Source organism: Neovison vison, chromosome 7 (genome assembly GCF_020171115.1).
Source record: "Neovison vison isolate M4711 chromosome 7, ASM_NN_V1, whole genome shotgun sequence".
Classification (NCBI taxonomy): Eukaryota; Metazoa; Chordata; class Mammalia; order Carnivora; family Mustelidae; genus Neogale; species Neogale vison.
In genome coordinates, this window is record NC_058097.1 from 112,545,459 (window position 1) to 112,568,318 (window position 22,860).

At 45.6% G+C, this 22,860-nt stretch overlaps 1 protein-coding gene across 2 annotated transcripts in view; it reads left to right on the forward strand.

Annotated features, from left to right (window-relative positions):
* The first annotated feature begins 11,874 nt into the window (after window positions 1-11,874).
* GRAMD1B (GRAM domain containing 1B) overlaps window positions 11,875-22,860 on the forward strand; it is a 178,910-nt gene continuing 167,924 nt past the window's right edge. Inside the window, exon 1 of one of the 2 annotated variants that reach the window (XM_044258082.1) lies at window positions 11,875-11,951. The gene's annotated coding sequence lies outside the window, so the exon portion shown is untranslated. The remainder of the gene's footprint in view (window positions 11,952-22,860) is intronic. The other variant, XM_044258086.1, reaches the window with a different exon arrangement.

Genomic DNA, 22,860 nt, shown 5'->3' on the forward strand with positions numbered 1-22,860 from the left:
AAATCTGAATGTTCCAGGCTGGACATGATCATTTTCCTTGAATGGTCTTCCCTTCTAGGAGCTCTTGAGTGCACAGTGTGTTCACTGAAAGGCATTTCACTTCAAAAACTTCAGTGTTAGCTTCTTGATATATTTTTCTGCTCTTGGTACAGAGATAAGACGCATCCCTGGAGGACATTGGGAACAGGGTGGCATCTTTCTGGCCCAGAGGCCATGGAGCCCCTTGTCTGGGGGAGGGGATGGGTCCATGAAACCTGCATGCTCTTAGCTACCCGGATGCTTCAATTCAAAGCTTTGGGACGGCTTTGGGGACTTTGGAATCCGAAATCATCTCGGCCACCAGAGGGCATTAAAAACCTGTTGTCACCTACTGATTTCCCATTTCTGTCTAGCTCTAGCCTGTTTTAAACAGGTCTGGTAAAATGACCTTTCCAAGGCAAGTAGAGCCGAGTCCCAGCTCCTGAACGCCAATGCTACAAGCAGTTGGGAGAGATAAGCTGAGGCTTGTCTCTCTCATCTCCCAAAATTAAACCTGCAGCCGCATCCCATGAATCAACAGGTCTCTCATCTACTGGCTGTGGTTTCTGTACCACGCCTGGAGCTCGACTCTGGAGTCCAACCTTCACCAAAGCAAAGCTTCTGCTCTCCACGGGCTCCTGATCTACATTTTCCGGAGACAAGGAGCAAACGGCTTGTTGCCCCAGGGTGGTTCCACATGGTCCTAAATCCAGGAAAACATCAGGCTGTTTCCTTACAGTGCAAGTGAAGTCTGTACATACTAAAATCATAATGTTGATTTCAAAGGAGAGAATATAGATCTTAGGAGGCTGGCCTTTGGATGCCTTTGGTATAAACTTTGGCCAGATTTTAGGACACCAATGTAGGGCTGATGATAGAGCTTCATGGTGAGTCCTAAACCAGGAGTCACTATTTTGCTATGTAAATTTGCAGGAAAGATCAGTCTTTCTGGACTGGTGTTTGCCCAGCTGCTCTCAGAAAAGACCAGGATGCTAAGACTGTTACCAATAGAAAGCTAAGTGAAATGGACAAGAATAATATTGTGGGGCCTCACACGAAGGTAGAAACCCAGCTGGGATTTTTCTGGCTCCTTCTTTATATGTCTTCACAGCTAAGTGTGTTCGCACGGCAACCAGTAACCTGACCCCCCTCTCTTATTTTTTTATGGAGACACAGAGTCTAGGTTATGTTCAAACTAGTCCTGGAACCCAGATGGGAATAATTTTCCGACGGAGGGATCAAAGTTTGTTTTTCACAACAGCTGGAATGAACGGAGCTTGTAAGTGATGACACGGTACAGCTCACTGCTTGCAAAGAAGATAGTGTGGAATGAGGGAAGGATTCGGGGACCAGCCCTCCCACTCCACAACCTCGGAGCCAGGGGTGTTTGTCCAGAGGACAAATCTGACATGTCTGGCCAGATGACCTGTGCTCTAAGGCACTGGGGGGTAGTGGGGATTGTTAACTCACTGGAGTAACTGGGACATACAGGGAATCTGCTAGAATGACTTAAACTGTCTCTTAATTGTTGAGTGTGAATCCATGCACGTAACTTGCCTCCTGACGCTAGTGCTGGCCCAGACCGTCAGTTTTTAGTTTCTTGTGCTCTGACTTGGAAGACGAGAAGTACTTTCTGCTCAAAAGACCACTACAGCTGAAAGTTGACCGGTGCTTCCATAACCTGCAGTTAAATTACAGTATTTATTGTTTCAGAAGACTAGAAGTAACAGGATAAGTACCGAGGGAGTCTATAACATTTGTCCTCTTTTTAATTTTATCTAGTATTTGCCCAGAGGCAGCACTGATTAGAGTCATCTTTACCAAGAGCCAGAGAAAAAGAAATTCGATTACATGATTGGGTTATGGAGGGACTTTTCATGGTGGAACGACCTTAGGACTGGGGCTAAAAAGACATGGACCCCTGCTCTGCCACTGTCTTACCATGTAACTACCAGGCAACCACTTTCAGCAATTACGGTAATTTGGAAAGGGCACACCTGGCTGAAAATCCTGCCTTTGCTTCTTCCTCTGGGACCTGTGCAAGTTGTATAACTTCTCTGACCGTACTCTGTCCTCCCTTATGGAAGCGCTGTAATAATCATACCATGCATACTCGGGGGAGTGTTTGAAAGGCAAGGGCTCTGCTGATGCAGGGTTTGATTTGGGCAGCCGTGCCTCTGTCATCTCATCTAATCTCAGAAATCCCCCCACTGTCCCCCACTAGACATTGCTGAGCACTTGCATTTCTCAGCTGGGGCCACTACCGGGCTTATCTGTCTTGCCTGCCTTCCCTGCCCTGACACTCCGGAGATTCTGAGAATAGGGTGACTCCTGTCCCTCACTTGCCTTCGGTTATAAAAATATTCCCATTGTCCAGGCCTCTTGGTCCTGAGTTACAATAACACCGTCTAATCACCCGGCAGACATAGGAAACCTGCCGACTTGAAACTCACCAACATTTGCCTGCCGCGGACGTGGCTTCCCAGAAACACGGACCTGTAAGAAGGAGGCCTTGTTTCCGCTCTCAGAGTTGAGACCTGAAAATCTAGTTCGCCAAGAACAAACTAACAACCACAACAAAACCCACAACAAAGAGCGAAAGTGAGAGGCTTCAGAACAATTTACAGCCTTCTTCTTCCAAAGGTAGGGGGTGTCCTCTTCACCTCTCTGTAGTGATCAAGAACAGGCGCCTGACTTACCCTCACTAAGTTCCTGTTCATTTCGAACTGGGGGGCTAGAATTATGGAGTCAGAAGATCAGATTTTAGAGATGGGTTCTCATCCCTACCTTTCCCTCATTGACCCCCCTCCTGGACAGCTCTGATTCTAATAAACCCCGGAAGGCCAACGGGCAGGCAGAGCAGGTGGGCTGTGGTTAGGACGTCTTGAACCAGGCCCTCAGGACTCACAGGGCAGATGCTTCAGGGACAAGAAAAAGGGGTTTAAAGAAGCAGAAGAAGAAATGGGTAGGTGGGGTGCCCGGAGGGCTCTGTTGGTGAAGCACGTGACTCTTGATCTTGGGGTTGTGGGTTTGGGCCCCATGCTGGGTGTAGAGATGACTTTTTAAAAAAAAAATCTTAAAAAAAAAAAAAAGAAATGGGGGAAAAGATTAATGGGGGGAATCTTAGAAAAGGGGGAAAGAAAGAAGTGGAGGAGGAAAAAGGAGTGAACAAGTCAGAGTACGGCAGAGGGAGAAGGACAGGGTGTAAGACCTTTCCACTCCAGCCTCCTACTGAGGCTGAGCAGAAACAGGTATTTCAGAGGAAATCAGCTGTGCCCAAATGTCCCTTAGCTGCTGCCTGTGTGGCTCTCAGGCTGCTGGGGATTCAAGCCTCTGGGTCCCCAGCAATCTGCTGACACAGGCCCCCCAAGCTGCCGGCCCTAGTTCTGAGGGCAAAGGCCACTCTACCCACCGCTGTGACAAGCAGTGTAACTCTTCCTCCTCTTCTTTTTAATTTTTTTTAAAGATTTTATTTACTTATTTGTCAGAGAGAGAGAGAGAGAGACAAAGCACACAGCAGGGAGAGGGGCAGGCAGAGGGAGGAGCAGTTTCCCTACTGAGCAGGGAGCCAAATGCGGGACTCGATCTCAGGACCCAAGGATCATGACCTAAGCTCAAGGAAGATGCTTAACTGACTGAGCCCACCCGGGCGTCCCAGCCATCTCCTCTTCTTGACAGCTGGGACCTCACATGCTTACTCAGGGTTTGAGGAGGGACAAGGAAGATGCAGAAAGAAGATGCTGGCCAACAAAACTTCCAGATCACTTTGTGTAGGGAGGCAGTGATGGAGGGAAGAAATCAGAGATGTCCTCAGAGGGCATTTTCAGGTGTCCCTGCTCTGCCACTTCTCTGCTGAGTGGTCTCCGCGCAAGGTCTAAGTTTTTTACCTACGAGACCCGTCTCCATTCTCAAACCTCCCTGTGGTTTGCTGACATACGGAGGCGGTCCCTGAAGTGACTTGTGTACCTTCTATCGTGTGTCCCACTACCTTCTGTGGAGATAGGCAAACAGTTTGTCTTCTTCTAAAGTTTTATTTTATTTATTTATTTTTTAAGTAAACTCTCTCCACAGCGTGGGACTTGAACTCACGACTCTGAGATCAAGAGTCACATTACCTTCTTTTAGTAGGTTGTGTGCTCGTCCAGGGCAGGATCCTTACAGACTTCTCACATAGGCTGTCGTCCGGCATGTAGCAGCTGTAACAAGTATCCGCTATGGATTTCATAATCAAATAAACAAGGAAGACAGTAGTTCTCCTTCAGCGATCCCAGGAAGCAGGTCTCTAGCGATCCCAGGAAGCAGGTCTCTAGAAGTGGTAACATCAGCGCTCAAACCATCTGCTACTCTTTAGGCTGGTTGTGGCCAGAGGGGAGGCGCAGGGGGAGGGAATCAGTGTTACTGGCTTGCCTTCCATTTCCCCAGAGGCTCAAAAGGGACCATTTACACATCTCTATAGGTTTTTCTTTTTCATTTTAAATTAAGGAATGAGGGCACCTGGATGGCTCAGTGGGTTAAGCCGCTGCCTTCGGCTCGGGTCATGATCTCAGGGTCCTTCGATCGAGTCCTGCATCGGGCTCCCTGCTCGGCGGGGAGCCTGCTTCCTTTTCTCTCTCTCTCTGCCTGCTTCTCTGCCTATTTGTGATCTCTCTCTGTCAAATAAATAAATAAATCTTTTAAAAAAATAAAATAAATTAAGGAATGAATTTAATTTCTACTTTTTTTAAGATTTTATTTACTTATTTGACAGAGATCACAAGTAGGCAGAGGCAGGCAGAGAGAGAAGGGGAAGCATGCTCCTTGCTGAGCAGAGAGCCCGATGTGGGGCTCGATCGCAGGACCCTGAGATTATGACCTGAGCCGAAAGCAGAAGCTTTAACCCACTGAGCCACCCAGGCGCCCCTCTACTTTTTTAAATTAAAAATCTAATCTCTTAAAAGCAGTTATTATGAGCAAATAACATCTATACTAATGCCACTTAGTACAATACAGAAAGTTAAACACACACACACACACAGACGTGTTGTAAATTTGCTGTATGTGTAAAATAATTCCACTACCAGCAAATGTATACAAATGTGTACAGAAGTCGGTGGCTGGCTCAGTCAGTAGAGCATGTGATTCTTGATCTCAGGGTCACAAGTTCAAGCCCCATGCTGGGTGTAGAGATTACTTGAAAAAAACAAGGGGCACATGGGTGGCTCAGTCAGTTGGACAGCTGCCTTCTGCTCAGATCATTATCCCTGGGTCCTGGGATGGGGCCCTACATCGGGCTCCCTGCTCGGCAGGGGGTCTGTTTCCTCCCTTTCCCTCTGCCGACTTGTGCTCTTTACCTATCAAATAAACAAATGAAATCTTTAAAAATAAATAAAAATTTTAATGTATAGTAGATGTATGTTTATATTTTTAAATAGTTGCTTTTCTCTTTTGAGTGAAAAATACCATGATTTCCTTAGTCTTGCTAACTTTTCACTGTTAAATAATCTCTCTTGTATAAGAAATAATTACTACTTTTTAAGAAAAGAAACAAAACCTAAGCAGTGTGTTGAGTACCTGTTACTAGCCCTGCGTTTTACTTGTAATGGATCACTTAATTTTCACAACCTACTGAGTGTGTAGTGTTTTTCCTCTTTGTACAGAAAGAAATGGAACCCTAGAGAAGTAAGTAGCTTGGCTAAATCACACAAGATTTGTACTCAGATCTGCTCAGCAATCAAAAGCCTTCCTCCTCCAAAACCCAAAAGTCGTAGGATTGTACGGTTAGAAGGTTTCTAACATAGAACTCTCACTACATTTAAATATGTTGCTTTCCAATAGCTCCGTGCTTTTGTAGAAAGCCCTGCTCCCTGAAGATGCTGTTTTCCCCATAACTTTGGTATGTTTTGTAAGCTAAGAAACTCAAAGACCCACATCCACTCTCTTTTTTCCCTTACAAGTAGGGTTTTTAGATAGAATCCTTCTTTTTAAAAAGGATTTATTTATTTGAAGCAGAGAGAGTGTGTGTGCATAAGCATCAGCAGAGCAGAGCAAGAGTCAGAGGGAGAGGGGGAATCTTCAGCAGACTCCCTGCTGAGCCCAATGTGGGGCTCAATCTTATGACCCTGAGATCGTGACCTGAGCCAAAATCCAGAGTCAGGTGCTCAACCAGAGGCCTCTAGATTGGATCCATTTCGAGCTTGCATATTACCTTCTAGAATGGAGCATGGAGTACTTCACTGTCTGCCCTGAGTTCACTTAGACCTGGGCTCTCACCCCTACTGGAAGGTGGGACACACATTGTTTCCTGCCATCCAAACCAGCAAAGGAGAAAAAATGGCATTTCCTTATTTATTATTACTCCTTTTTATTCCTGTCATCCCTCTGAGAAGTGTAGCAAAGCATATTCTGTCAAAATGAGAGCTACGGGGCACTCTACTTTGATCTTTCCTGCTTTTCCCTCATTGCATTAATGGCAGTACTGGGGTAACATGTCTTGAATAGAGAGTGGATCAACAAACATCAGGAAATGTAATTATGGTCTCCGGGACATTGGAAACTTCCACAAGAACTCAGGGACTATTTGCATATCCTGTTCTTTTCTTCAGAAATTCAGAGCAAATTCATTAAGCACCTGGGAAGGGATCTGAGAGAAAATGTGGAGTTCCCCTCTCTTCTTCTTAGTCACCGTTTAACCACTGACCTCTGTCATATGCTTCATTGGTAAAACAGTGACTTTGTGGCTAGCTTCTAGTGTTTCTTATTAAGACTTTTTAAAAGTAATCTCTATACCCAACATGGGGCTTGAACTCACAACCCCAAGATCAGGGTTGCATGCTCAACTAATTGAGCCAGCCAGGCACCAGTGTTCCTTATTAGAATAGCCTCTTATTTCTTGGCCTCCAGATGCCATCGAGGGTTCTAGATGTCATGCATACCCCATCGCCTTGGTGCAAAACTCACATAGCTGTTATTGCTCTAGCTCCGCCAAGGGTTAAATTGGTATCTTATTATTGACTTTTGTTAGTTTTCCCCCCTCTGGCACCAGGCTCCTGCAAGTTTTAGAAATAAATAAAAATGGTTTAGCTCTGTTTCAAAGAGGATTTTCCCCTGCAGCCGATTTTACTATAACATATAGCTTAATATAAAACCGAGCATTCTGAATACAGTTAGTCCTCAAAGTGGATTAGGGATGTTGTGCTTTGGGCATCTCTGAGGCATTAGTTACAACACACGGCATCAGCTTTCCCGGTTGCTTCTCCCGTAATGAAAGGGATACAGAGATCCCCTGCTTGAATGGTAGACCCAGATGTTAGCTTTTAACTTCTGTTGAGTGCGATGGAGATGATAATTGAATGGCAAAACCACTCCTGTTGTCAGGAAGCAATGGAGTGTTCTCTGGTCCCTTTAGAAACGGCAAGTCCAGACATGGGAGACCCCGGAAGCAGGGTTCTCTTCCTATCAGTAGTAACGGTAACAATAGTGATCAGAGCCGTACCAGTTGTTCCGCTTTTCCACCTCGAGCCTTCCCCAGAGGCCTAAAAATAAGACTGTATTTTAAGCTCTCCAGGTGACCTTAGCCTTTACCAATCTTCGTGTGTGAGCGAGAAGGTGCTGAAATGATCAGTGGATCTCATACACGCAGTGTGAGTAGTGCTCTGTGGATACAGTGGGTTTTCAGAGTTCCCGGTGGTGTGTGTTTGATGTGCGTGTGCAACCAATCCCTTGTTGCCTGATGTCCATTACTACGTCAGTGATGAACGTGCAATGTTGATACGCGTGACTACAGGCATAAAAATAATACCATCATGGATTTCACTTAGCATTTACTACGTGCTAGGGACTGCGCTCAGTGCTTTATGTGTATCATTTTATCTCTCTAACAAGCCCTTGAGATAGTACTCCGTCTGATTCTGCACATGGGTCCACTGAGGCACGGATAGATTAACTTATTAGTACACGGTGCATCCAGGATTTGAACACAGACATTCTAGTTCCAGACCCCTTCTACTTATTTGCACTTGATTGCTAGGTTATACTGTGTCCCATAAGTGAGGAAATAAATGAGTATTACATGCTTGGTAGTCATTGAAAAATCTGCTGTCAATGTCAAGGATATGCCAGTATGTCTGCCAGCTTTGGGAATTCCTGTGTCCAAGATTTATATCTACACATACTGAATTTTTATTTATTTCAAACCAATCATGGGATGGTATTTAGAATTTATGTGGTATTTTGTACAAGATATATATATGGTCACTGGGTAGTCTAGGTGTATGAATGAGGTATCAAGTCATATACCAACTTAGGACCATGATGCTGACTTTGAAGACTGAGATCCTTCCATACCGCAGAGGGGACCAAGTGAATGATGGGAGGGTATAAACTCTGACATCAGATCGTCTAGTTTGAACTCCAGCCCAGCTGCTGATATCTGTGTGACTTTTTTTTTTTTTTGAAGAAATTTATGTATTTTTAAAGTAATCTCTACACCCAACACGGAGCTCAAACTCATGACCCCGAGATCAAGAGTCAGGTACTCCACCCGGTGAGCCAGCCTGGTACCCCTAGCTGTGTGTGTGTGTGTGTGTGTGTGTGTTGTTGTCGTTTTTTAAAGATTTTATTTATTTGTTGGAGAGAGCATGCACAAGCAGGCAGAGAGGCAGGCAGAGGCAGAGAAGCAGGCTCCTTCCTGAGCAAGGAGCCTGATGCGGGACTCGATCCCAGGACCCTAGGACTATGACCTGAGCCAAAGGCAGCGGTTTAACCCACTGAGCCACCCAGGCCTCCCTAGCTATGTGTCTTTGAATGACCTCTCCATGCCTCATTTTTTTCTTACTTGGAACCGAGGATAACAGCTATTCATTGGGTCGACTAGGGGATTCAAGGGATGGTGCCTGATTCTTAGTAAGGGTGCAGTAAATATTAACTAGTCTTACCACGATTGTACTCGGCTATTGATCTAATTTAAATCAAATTCTCTTCCCACCTTCAGCGTGGAACCTGGGTTTGTAAGTTGTTCTTTATATCATTTCCCCTGAGAAAACAAGCAAATTGTTTCTGGAACCTGGGCTAACCACTTACCCGTAGAAAGTATTGAGTGCCAACAAAATGGAAAACGAAATATTTTGACAATGTGCCCTAGTCCTGAAGTAAGACATCACAGGGTGCTGTTAGTAAAACAGTAACGGGAAGGAGGAAGTAGTTTCGCTTTTAGAAGTGTGTGTGATGACTTCTGCAAATCTAAAACGATTCTTGAAATAAAGTTCTTTTCTTTCTTTCTTTTTTTTTTTTTTCAAAAGCTGTGGCAATGTGTTTCTGCACTCAGCTCTCCTGCAATTAATGGACTGACTTCATCGTTTGTAGCTTAGCAAACAAGCGAACAAAGGCGTCCCAGGGTAGGCCCTTGAACCTAGTGTCTTACTTTCAAAATGTGGGGCTTGGCTTCCTCTAAGGCATTTATCTGCTTTGGAACTCAAATGAAATAAACAGACATTTGGGGAAGAATAAATTATGGCTTCGTGTCAGCCTTATAATCAGGATTGGCAGGCGTCCTCTGGGCAGGGAACGATGGAAGGGGATGGTTCTGTTCTTGCGTGTGGGGAGCACCTGAACTTAAGTCAGCCTGGGTTTTCTTTTCTTTTCTTTCTTTCTTTTTTTTTAAGATTTTATTTATTTGACAGACAGAGATCACAAGTAGGCAGAGAGGCAGGGAGAGAGAGGGGGAAGCAGGCTCCCCGCTGAGCAGAGAGCCTGATGCGGGGCTCGATCCCAAGACCCTGGGATCATGACCTGAGCCGAAAGCAGAGGCTTAACCCACTGAGCCATCCACACGCCCCCAGGCTGGGTTTTCTGAGGGAAGTTAGGAGATCTCCAAAAGAGTGTAGGACGGGGACACCTGGGTGGCTCAGTTGGTTAAGCAGCTGCCTTCGGGTCAGGTCATGATCCCAGCGTCCTGGGATCGAGTCCCACATCGGGCTCCTTGCCCGGCGGGGAGCCTGCTTCTCCCTCTGCCTCTGCCTGCCTCTCTGCCTGCTTGTGCTCACTCTCTCTCCCTCTCTCTCTGACAAATAAATAAATAAAATTAAAAAAAAAAAAGAGTGTAGGACGAATTCCCTTCTCTCAGGAATAGTTAAACTGAGGCCATCACCAACAAGAGAAAGAGGATTGATTAAGCTCAAATTCAGGGCATTAAGAGTGGATAGATAAGCAGCCGTTTGCAAATGTATTCCTATTCTGATCTTTCATTGCTCCCCAAAGATCCATAGTCCAAACACTCTTACCTAAGAAACCTGAGCTTTTAGTTAATCAGGAATGAATGTTCTGGGCAAAGAGCAATGTAGTTCCAGGTGACTTCTCCCAAGGGCTCCTCTATGATGTAGTGAGTGTGACGTGATAATCTAAGGGAAATTATGACCGTATTCAGAACTCCCTAGGGGTCTTGTGGGGCTGAGGCCTACAGGGTTCTTCAGCCTTCGCCTCTCCAGGAGGTTTTGCCGTGGAGGAACAATCTCCAGAGAGTTAGAAGCTGGGAAACGAATTGCCCTGGGTTTCTTCAAACCTCCTGTGCTGCCCTCCGCGCTCACACCCCTCCCGCCATCATTTATTCATTCACACATGTTTACGGAGCCCGTCCCCTGTGTGAGGCGGTAAGCTCTGTAACAGGCTGACAGAGATAAATGGGACATAAATCTTGCCCAGATGGCAGCTACAGTCTGGGGGGGGGGGTGTGGGAAATGCACATCAATAATTATGATACAAGACGATAATGATGTGTTGAAAGGCAGTGTGGGTAAACTGCTCCAAGGTTTTTTTTTGTTTTTGTTTTTCTTAAGATTTATTTATTTTCGAGAGAGCGATGGAAGGGGGGAGGGGCAGGGGGAGGAGAGAGGGAGAGAGAGGATCCCCCCTTCCCGTGCAGGCTCCATCCTACAACCCCCCGAGAGATCACGACCCTCAGATCACAACCTGAGCCAAAACCAGGAGTTGGTCACTTAATGCACTGCACCACCCAGGCACCCTGCAAGGTTTTTTAATGATTAGTAAGGATTGATTTAAATGAATATGGAGGACATTCTCAAAGGAGAAAACAAAGAGAAGATGCCACGAAAGGAGAATAGGGAGAGCAGGAGTCTGGAAACACCTGCTGTAATACCTAGGAACCTGGGTGAACTTGAGAACTGGAAATGCCCTCTAAGGTCATCAGGTCCCTACCTCAATGTGAGACTGTCCCTGGCAGGTTCCGTCTCTGCTTGAACACCTCCACAGATGGGGTACCCACCATTTAGTTTTGGATTAACAGTGTCTGGTCACTGAAGGAAGTAGAGGAATCTTTAAGAATGTGGAGTGTGTTGGGGGTGGGTAGGTTGGTGACGGGGGGAGGGACAGGAGGGAGAAAGAGGCAGGTCACTAACCAAATTTTGGTATCCCAGCGGGTCTCTGCCTGAAGGGCAGTGGGACCAACAAGTGCTGACTGGCTGTTCCTTGAGTTAGGCTGGGGAGATATTATTATGCTGAAGATAGAGCTCAATGTTCTGGTGCCATGGTCCAAGGATGCAAGGGTGAACTTGCGCAGAAGGAGATCACGTGAGCAAGCCTTCAAGAACGGAGACTTTGCTCTGCCTGGCCAAGATTTAAGCCAGTGCCTTACTGCACCCTGAAAACAAGTTAGATTTACCTCTTGAAGCTAAATTAGAACCTGAGGACCACAGAAAAGTGACTTGTAAAGGTGTTTTAGTAAGCTACCTTTTCAGCTGGGGGTGGAAAGCTCCTGGACGTTAGCCAGCCAATTTAGTGGAGCCTCGGGCTGCCCCATTCGTCGTAAGAGACCCACGGTCTCCTCTTTGTACCTGGAGGAGATAGGAGCATTGTGGAGACAATCCTATTGTAGAACCTCTAGGCACCAGCACTTGGAGAACTCTGTCGACTCGCCTCAGATCTACAGGTAGACTTTTTAACAGGTAAGAGGCATTAGAGACATTTGGGTACAAACGAGGAAGTGGCAGTATGCTGATGTTATGAGTTGCAAATGAGAAACTGCTTCTGCGGCCTGAACAGGCCATAAAAAGTATTTCTTGCCTGTCTGGCTCAGTCCGAAGAGTTTGCAACTCTTGATTTCAGGGTTGTGAGTTTGAGTCCCATGTTGGGTCTAGAAATTACTAAATAAACTTTAAACTACATGCATTTCTAGAAAGTGAGTTCCACTTGATAATTGGGATAATATTTCTTTTAAAAATACTTAGAATTCAACAGGAACTCCCAAGGAAACCGGTATTGACTTTGTGGTGTGTTTTAGCTAGGGAACAAATAGAAACTGACTGGTTTAAACAAGGAAACGGCGGAATGGCATTCCCAAATATTAATTTGTTGGCCAAATTGCAAATCAAATTAAAGACTTCATTAAAAAATGACAGAACCAGTTTGAATGGTGGCTAAAAAAATATATTTTACAAGAAGTCGAAATGGTGGGGTGCCTGGGTGGCTCAGTTGGGTAAGCATCTGCCTTCCACTCAGGTCATGATCCCAGGGTTCTGGAATAGAGCCTAGCATGGGGCTCCCTGCTCAGAGGGGAGCCTGCTTCTCTCTCTCCCTCTGTCACTCCCCCTGCTTGTGCTTGCGCATGCTCTCTCTCTGTCAAATAAATAAATATCCAAAAAATAAAATGAAACAATTCTTTTAAAAAAAAAAGTCAAAATGGAGTAATATGGTGGAGTGGAAAAAACACTGGTTTTGAATTCAGAATACCTGAGTTTGAATCACATCTTGATACTTCAGGTTCTTTTTTTTTTTTTTTTTAAAGATTTTATTTATTTATTTGACAGAGAAAGATCACAAGTAGGCAGAGAGGCAGGCAGAGAGAGAGGAAGGGAAGCAGGCTCCCTGCTCAGCAGAGAGACCGATGTGGGGCTCGATCCCAGGACCCTGGGATCATGACCTGAGCCGAAGGCAGAGGCTTTAACCCACTGAGCCACCCAGGCGCCCCGATACTTCAAGTTCTTAATCTCTCTGGGCCTCAGTGTCCTTATTACTAACATAAAAAAAAAAAGTGCAATTAACTCATTGGATTTTTAGGAGACCTAAGTGAGAAAAGACCGTGCCTGGCTCAAGAAATCCTAGGTGAATCAGAAAATGTTTAGGACAGTGAAACACTTGTAACCTATGCCTGACTGATTCTGCATTTGGTTCAAATCCTTGTTATCATATGTTTGCTTTGAACCAAAAGCGTATGAATCTATTGATTGATATTTTACAGATACATTTTTATTACATGGTGGTGTTGCAAAGTTGCATATAAATCAAGTGATATTTAAAGTGCAGTCAGAGGGGCGCCTAGGTGGCTCAGTGGGTTAAGCCTCTGCCTTCTGCTTAGGTCATGATCTCAGGGTCCTGGGATCAAGTCCCACGTCGGGTTCTCTGCTCAGCAGGGAGCCTGCTCCCCCCTCCCTTTCTCTACCTGCCTCTCTGCCTACTTGTTATCTCTCTCTGTCAAATAAATAAATAAGATCTTTAAAAAAAATAATAGGGGCACCTGGGTGGTTCAGTAGGTTAAAGCCTCTGCCTTCGGCTCAGGGCATGATCCCAGGGTCCTGGGATCGAGCCCCACGTCAGGCTTTCTGCTAGGCAGGGAGCCTGCTTTCCTTCCTCTCTCTCTGCCTCTGTCTCTGCCTACTTGTGATCTCTCTCTCTCTCTATGTCAAATAAATAAATAAAATCTTCTTAAAAAAATAATAATAAAGTGCAATCAGGGAAACCCCCCCCCACCTAAAGGAATTCTATTTGGGTAAAGCTAAGAGGCCTTCCCAAAAGCGAGTAACTGTTTTATTACATCTTTTGTGCAGATCTGCATGTTCACATGTTGGAATTAGTTCTATCAAGGTATTTCATTAACTTCTTGCCGTGGGCGGGCTTCTGAGGGAATTAAATCGCACACAGAATGTGTGGAGGCAAAAGCAGGATGAGTATATGGGCTTCTGAGTGCGATTTGTTTTTTAATTTTTCATAGAGGTAAAAAGGCTAACTCCAAAATCTATACCCGAAGTAATAAAAGTAGAATCTGACCGAAAGATGCTTGATTTGCAAAAAGCAGTTTTAATTCCAGCCTTGTGACCTTGTCTGAGATTTATCTTGTCAGAGCCTCAGTTTCTTATCTGGGAACCTGTGTGGGACAGTTTGGAGGATGGACCACATATCTAATGCAATTGGACTAAATACCTCATGTTTATTGTATGCCTATAATTCGGTCACCTCAGAAAGCTTTATTGCTCATACATTTTTCAGCTATCAAATGGAGTTAATACAGTCTTCCAAAAGTACCAGGTTACTTCAAGGGAGTGATTGAGGATATGGGAAATGGGGCTCGTTCTTTTCCTGGAAATAGGAAGAAACGGTCACTCAACATTAAGTGACATGTTTTATGTTTATTTGGACACTTAAGTTACTCACCAGGTGGCTTCCTCATAGAGTGTGCCTTATTCGTTTATTCATTGAATAAAAATATTCATAACTAAAGAAACAATCTATGAAAAGAGAACATTCCATTGTAATGGATTCCTTTTGCAAGGCAAATGATTTGTATGACACGAATGATCATTTTGATGTGTACATTTTAAAGATCTGTGTTTTCATACACTAGGATTGCTTAAAGCTGAGTAGAGCTTTCTAGTTCATGGACTCGGGAAGCTACACTAGACGTAACCAATCTGGTTACACCCAGTGTAACCAATCCCCGAATCCCAATTTCAAGGCATTTAAAATACCGTGCAGTCACTGAATTGAGCGAATGATGAGGGCAGTGGTGCAGAGGGTCAGGAATTTAGAAGGAGGGTAGGGGGGAATGCAAGCAAGCCCAGGGGACGCCTGTCCCTAGGAACAGCCAGGGAAGCCAAGGGACTATTCCTGAAAAGTGGGGACATCTGACAGTGTGACTTTCATTAAAGGCCAGAGCTCACAGTAAACCCAGAATTTTACAGGAATTAATTATTTACAGTTACTCCCTCCAGATGCATTCCTTGCAGAAAGATAAACAGCTCGCGGCCCAGTGGGAATGGTTGTCCAAAACCAGATTACAGGGGCTGCCACTGAAAACCCTCCAGTGAGCCCAGCCTCCTGCAGCTCCTTTTCTGAGTCATAACAAAACGATTCTAACTTTTTGTGTGAAATGCTATGTAAAGGCTAGCATCCTCCCGATGCTTGGCAAACGCTGTTGTTTCCCATCAGAGCTAAGCAATTTTTACAATTTCGGCATTCGTATCTCAAGGTAATTAGTTCTCACAGTTTCGTTCAACCCTGGAAGCCATGTGGAGCGCAAGGCTCAAACATTCCTAGCTCTCTGGATCTTGGTTTGCTGGTCTGTAAAAGGGGGTATTTTCTGATTTAGAGCAGGTGGAATGGCCAGAGTTCCTGTTAGAAATAAAAGCCTTCTGTGGTGGCTTTAGCAATAGAAAGGCACCATTTCCTAGAGCCTTGGAGCCCTTCTTTTTGAGTGAGTTAAGCTTCTAGCTCTTCTGAGTCTGGGTCTCTGTTTGCAAAGCCATTTATTATCTGTGTAGCTTTGCCTTTCTGATCTGCAATTTTAGTAAAAATCTGTAACCTCCTTGTGCTTTTCCAAATAACTAGATCAGAATAAACAGTGGAGATACAGGGATGGATTAGTTCTTAGAAGTCTCCGTTCCATCATTCTGGAATTTTGTGATCCCCAGGACATAAGCTCCTTCAGGGCACAGACTTCCTTTCATGCGCCCTTGTTTTCCAGCACCTAGAACATTGTGTGCTTGATAAACATGTCGGAATGGGTGAATGGAGGAAGATTTATAGTAGATACGCTCTCTTGCTCTCATCCCTCACCCAAGTGAACATTAGGACCCAAACTGTTTTGTTTGTTTGTTTGTTTTGTAATTTCAAGAATATACTGTGCTCTCGGGGTGCCTGGGTAGCTTGGTTGCTTATGCGTCCCACAGTTGATTTCAGCTCAGGTCCTGGACTCTGGGTCATAGGATAGAGCCCTGCGTCAGACTCACACTCAGCACGATCTGCTTGTCATTCTCAGTCTCTCTCTCTCTTTCTCTCTCTCTCTCTCTCTCACACACACACACACACACACGAATAGATAAATAAATAAATAAATTTTAAAAGATATATATATATATACCATACTCTCTTTTATACCTCAGTGCCTTTGCACGTGTGGCCCATCTGTCTAGAAGCATACTTCCTTCCTCTATGTGGAAAAGTCCTCTGCTGACCTTCAACCTTGGGTAGGCACTGTCTCCTCCATGAAGATCTTTCTGGATCAAATCTCTCTCCTCTGGGCTCACACAGCATTAGACACATGCCTCCACTCAAGTGTTTTCTTCCCAAATTGTAGTTCTTGGATTGGTTTTCTGTTCTCCCCTCCCCTTCCAAGGTTCGAAGCAACAAAGGCCAGGGTCATGTTTGATAGGCATTCAAAATTATTTTAGGAATAAATGAATAGTTTCTCAGAAACTTTAAAGAATCCTTTCACTGTGCCTAATATTATGGTATGCTTAGAGTTTCAGCATATTAAGTACTTTTTGATTGATTTGCTAGATTACCAGGTACACAACCAAGCTTCAGTTTTCTTCGCAGATACAGGCAGAACTCCGTTTTAAATGGCATAATCGTGGTCACGTTTTGTTCCCCTAAACATAACATCTACCAACAAGAAAACACAAATACAAATTAAAAGGAGAAAACTTGCTATCCCAACGCCCTATGTGACCCCACCCCACCTCTCTCCCTCTCACAAACACACGCACTGCTTTTCACAGCCCAGCTGTAGGTCCTAGAGGAGTGTTTAAAACAGGAGATGCTCAATGACTATTTAAAAATGAATAGATTTCAGGGCACCTAGGTGACTCAGTCAGTTAGACAAGTGTCCGACCCTTGATTTTGGCTCAGGCTGTGATCTCAGGGCGTGAGATTGAGCCTTGCATCGGGCTCCACAGTCAGCATGGAGTGCTTGAGTTTCTCTCTCCTCTCTCACTCTGCCCCTCTCTCTTCTTGACCTTGCTCTCTCAAAAAATTAAAAAAAAAATTAAAAAGTCATTAAAAAATATAGAGGGATGTCTGGGTGGCTCAGCTGGTTATGCGTCTGCCTTTGGCTCAGGTCATGATCCCAGGGTGCTGGGATGGAGTCCCTCGTCGGGCTCCCCGCTCAGTGGGGATCCTGCTTCTCCCCCTGCTGAGCTCCCTCTCTCTGACAAATGAGTAAATAAAATATTAAAAACAAACAAACAAAAAACAGATGTCACTCACTCTTTAAACTGCCTAATTCCTGGAAGACGTGGTATAACCTTGCAGCCTGGATTCCTTCTCTGCTTGCTCTTGAACTTCTGACCATAGCCTTTCCTCTCTTGTCCCTCCACTGCAGTTCTCTTGGAGGTCTTCAGTGACCCAATTACAAAATCTAATGGAATCATCTCCATCTTCCTCCTGCCTGACTTCATTATGGCGTTTGGCATCATTTATTTTTCTCAAATGTGATGTAATTGAAAAAGCACGAGTTTTAAAGTAAAGAGAACCTAGTGAAATATGTGCCCATCTTCCCCTTGCTAGCTGTGTGAACGTGGACAAGTCACCTTTTACAACCCCTCATCATCCTGGGTGCCTTGATGGCTCAGTTGGTTGAGCAACTGCCTTTGGCTCAGGTCATGATGCCAGAGTCCCAGGATCAAGTCTTGAATCAGGCTCCCTGCTCCACGGGGAGTCTGCTTCTCCCTCTGAACTTCTCCCCTCTCATGTTCTCTCTCACTGTTTCTCTCTCAAAAAAATAAAACCTTTAAAAAAATAAAGTCTCTCATTATCCTAAAACTAGTGTTTTGATATCTGTTTCTCAGGGTGACTGGGACAGTGAGATGGGATTTTGTGCGTAAACACTTAGCCCAGTGCCTGGTTCGCAGCAGGCATTCAGTAAACGTTGGCTCCTTTCCGGACTTCCGAATCATCCCTCATTCTTGGTTTTCTTCCCATCTGTGTCTCTGAATAGATCTTCATAGGACTCTTCTTTTCCTTGCTCCTCTTCGTATTCCACATTTTTTTCCTGTCCTATTTCCGACTTTCCCCCATCTTTTACCTGAATGATTTGCTGAGCCTATAGTTGATATTCTGAAAATGTGGAATGTTGACCGTAATCTCCCGATGGCCTCTGTGTAACCATATTTTGTTCCTCCAGTATGTATGTCCTAGTCACTAGAATGGATGTGCCTCAAATACAGGTAGATAATAGCACTCCCCCCACAAAAAAAACTTGAAGAGCATTTCTTTATTTAAAGAATAAAATCTACACATTGAACACTTACCATCCTGGTTCTTATTTGTCCTCATCTTTTCTATGTCCTACCATATGCCCTGACTTTATCTCTCCCTATCATCAAAAACCCTTCATGAGTTTTGACTCCTCAGTGCCTTCACTACAACTCTTTCTTTCTTTCTTTCTTTTAAAGATTTTATTTATTTATTTGACAGACAGAGATCACAAGTGGGCAGAGAGACAGGCAGAGAGAGAGGAGAGAGGAGGCGGCAGGCTCCCTGCTGAGCAGAGAGCCCTTGATGCAGGGCTCAATCCCAGGACCCTGAGATCATGACCTGAGCTGAAGGCAGAGGCTTTAATCCACTGAGCCACCCAGGTGCCCCCACTACACTGTTTCTTTATCCCAGAATGTCCTATTCTTCTTTCCTGTTGGAATTCATACTTCGCCTCAAGTACCAATACCTCCACAGAGCCTGCCTGGACCACCTCTTTCCCTCTAGTTAGAATTTATCAATCCTCCCACTCCTACCTTGTTTGCACTTAGATTTTGCATGAAGTTAACTTGGCCTTGCTCTGCACAAGCCATGTCTTACTTGTCTTGCTGTATTCCTGGCACTAAGTAAGGAACCTCACATAGTGCTCTAGCTTAACAAGTACTAGCTTAACAAGTACTTAACAAGTACTTAAACTGAGTGGAAGGTCAACACACTTCCTCACATGGGCTTTATAAGGGGACTTAATTCAGCATAACAAAGACTAACATTTATAGACCACTTCGGTGGGCCAAGCACTGTTCTGGGTGTCCTAGACTGTTCCGGTGCTCACAACCCAGGAGGGAGATGCTATCAATTACCTTGATTTTGCAGGTGAGGAAGCCGAGACAGAGAAACTAAGTAACTTACCCCCGAATCAAAGAGCTAGTCAGTGCGGAAATGGGGTCTAAAGCTGAGATCGCACGCCTTGGGCCTGTGCACTTAATCACTATGTTATATTGCCAATAGTTTTTGATGCCTCCAAGGAAAGTAGTGGAATCCCCAGATCATACCACCTGCAAGGACAGCAAGGAGACAGGGTGACGTCAGGAAGTTTCTTCCGGCCTTGGTTTGCACACAGACTGTCCTTGTAAGGCTTAGAGGACAAGAGATGATGTCTTTGCCTTGGTATCCTGGTGTCAAGAACACGGGCCAGCCAAATGTTGTTGTGCAAAATATTCTTCTTTGACTCCTAAGCCTTTTGATGAGCAATTAAACCAGGGAGGCTTATCTGGTGACAGTCCTTCTCCCGAGGTGACGTCATTGTTCACCCTGGCCCCTGCCAAAGGCTAGCGGAAGCGCTGTGTGCATTCCCCGTGGCTGAGAGGCCTCGCCAGCGCTCTGTCCTCGGCAACTAGACTCCATACAACTCTTGTGGCATTTTCTTCCTTTCCTCAGGAGATGCTGCACGAAGTGGCTGGTCAGCTGTGGTTTTAGTGAGACTGTTCGTTCAGCCAGCAGGCTCTGCCCTCCCCTGACCACACAGATCCCCTGCGGTCTCCTCTGACTACTTCAGTAGCTCGTGCCTTCACGGGGAAATGAGGTAGGGATTAGTAAAAGGAACAGAACTGAGATACTAGGAGGGGTTGACGCCTGTTCTTTCCAGTCCTTTCTCTTGCTCCTGTCTGCCCACTCCTGGCTCCTGGTCCCATTCCCACCCTACTGATTACTCCCCGATTTTCTGTTTCACCATGCAAGATACAAAAGCGGTTTGTAGGTTTCAGGAAGGTGTTTAGTATCCAGTCATCAAGATGCCTGGGGCCAGACGCGCATCTGTTCAGATGGATTTAGTTTTATGCTTTTTTTAAAAAAAAGAGAGAATTTGGGGCCTTACAGACCCCTGGCGATGGGGTGGGGACTGGGCCTTTAAGACGTCATCACTTGGGTGGGAGGTTGGGGTACCAGGTGGTGGGTATTATAGAGGGCAAGGCTTGCATGGAGCACTGGGTGTGGTGAAAAAATAATGAATACTGTTTTTCTGAAAATAAATAAATTGGAAAAAAAAAAAAAGACGTCATCACTTTCCTGCTGCTGTCTCCCACTGAGCTCCAGTTACCTGAGATGTTCAGAGAAAGCCAGGCTATCCATCCTGGGTCATACATTCCCGTCCCTAACTGGATTTAGCCTCAGTAGATGCTTATCATCCAACCTGAATCCCCTGCACGGAGCCCTACACCCCCCTCCTCTTGCTCAGCCGCAGAAGGAGAGCTAGAAAGTGAGGTCTGCCACCCATCACTTTGTATTTGAAGACAGGTAATAACCCTGTGCGGCAGCACCCTTCACACTTCTGTCAGATTTCCAGCTTCTCCTGTAGTAACGAGGTCCACTCCTTGGAGGCCTGCTGCTTGCTTCCCTTTCTGCGTGGGCGAGCCCTGGGGTTTGCTTATTCTCATGTTGTGCAGGAGACAGACCCCACATCCTAAGCTGGAGGGCGAGGACTTTCTGGCGTGTGTGGCAGCTGTGTTGGAGGGGGCAGTCCTGCCTTGGCTCTTGGGATTGCCTATCCTTGGCAACCCTGCGGCAGGTGGGATGGGCGTTCGTGGGGGACCTGCCCCTTGTAGCTCACACTCACTTGGATGTGCCCCCAGGAGAAATGTAGCTTCACGGTACATTCCTGTATCGTTCAGTTAGGCTCCCTCCCAAAGTCTGGCTGCAAACCAGACTGTAGTTAGTGGGTCTGCAGAAGTAATAGACAGGTGCTGGGTGTCTTGTGTCTGCAGGAAAAGGGAGCCTGAACAGCTGAGCATAAACAACAGTTGCTTGGTAATACGAGCTCCTTTCATTTAAAGTCAGAGGCCTGGCTGCGTGTGGGGGAGGGGAGGCCGGTTGTTCCAGCTTTCCACCTGTCTGGGAGGCCAGAGGTGAGGTCAGCTCCCCAGGGAACACAGGGTCTGCTAGGGCCAGATGTGGGACTGAGGTGGGGAGGGGGAGGCGGGGAGAGGAATGCAGGGACTGAGATTCTGAAGTACCCAGTGGAAACTAGTCCTGAACCCTAAACCCCTGTTACCAGCTGCTTTGGGAAATTGCTTTTTTTTTTCTTTTTTTTTTAAGATTTCCTGCTTCTATTTTCCCACTTGTAAAATGACTAATGGGATCGAATAGCTGCATATAGCTTCGTGATATCCCCAGCTGAGGTGAGGGCTGGTAGAATTCGGGTGCTTCCAGGGACCTGCTGTTTTCCTGAGCTGATACACCTGGTGAGATTCGGGGGGCCTCCAACGGGCCTCAGTAGACCTGGGTTCAAGTTCTGGTTTTGCCTTTGCCTTTTTTTTTTTTTAATCTATGACCTTGGATAAAGTTCTACCTCACTCCTGGGTCACTGGGAAGATAAAATGTTATGTGTGAAAGTCCTTTACAAAACTGTAAAGGTTACTGTACAACAGGGGCCCTTGGGTGGCTCAGGTCATGATCCCAGGGTCCTGGGATCCAGCCCGCATTAGGCTCTCTGCTCAGCAGGGAGCCTGCTTCCTTCTTTCTCTCTGCCTGCCTCTCTGCCTACTTGTGATCTCTGTCTGTCAAATAAATAAAATCTTAAAAAAAAAAAGGTCACTGTACAACAAGGATACTGAAGAGACTCTAAGGGAGGAGAGGCTTGGTTCTTCCCTCAACAGGCTTGTTGTCTCAATAGTAATGATGGCTCACCGTCAAAGGGGCTTTCTTTTCTCAAAGCAGTCCCCCTTCATCATCTCACTTGATGGTGCCATGGTAAAAAATAATAATAATAATAATAAAACAGAAACAGCTGCGGGAGGATGGGATGATGCGTTCTGAACAGGGTTTCGTGGATAACGGCTTGAAGGAAAGAGGGGAGAAGGGGCTGCCGTGGAAGTAAGCAAGGACAATGCTGGGGGCCTTGATGTCCTCTGGATATCTGCTTCTCAGCCAAGTGAAACCATTTCAGATTTCGTTTGGAAGAGGTTTACCCTCAGGCCAGGTAAAATGTAAATGATCGTTCTCAACTACTGCGGTGCCCAAGGCTTAAATTAAATCTCCTAGGATTTTCGATTTTAGGTCCAGAATCTTATTGTGGGTGGGAAAAGCGGCTTCAGCGTGTTGGAAGAGGAAGCTTGGTGAATTTTACCTTCAAGGCGCCTGCTACCCTCGTGAATCTCTCTTTCCCTCAAGTACCCATCAAATGGGTTGGCCCTGTGTGGTGAATCCTCAAGTACTTCAGCAGGCCCCTCAACAGGCAGGTTCCTTGCGGTGGGAAGTTATCCGATCCCCTGCAAAGCCCTTGTCCTTGGAGGAAGTCCAAGGCAGTGAGCATCCTTGGGGGAAGTCCAAGGCAATGAGCAATTCTGGTGCCTTGACTTTACTCCGTATCCTGAAGTTTGGAGTTGCCCGTCCCGGGCCCTCCGCATTCTTGGGGCTGGAAGAACTGTTCTGCTCCTTGCCAGGTCTTACACCTGAGAGGGATTCTCCTTCCTGTGTCATGTCCGGGAGTTAAAATAGAGTGATACCAAAACCACCATTGAGGGAGCCAATGGCCGGATGTGTAGAGTCAGAAATAAGACCAGCTGATGATCTGGACAGTCATTTACAGGTGGGCCTGGCCTTGGCCTTTTGGCC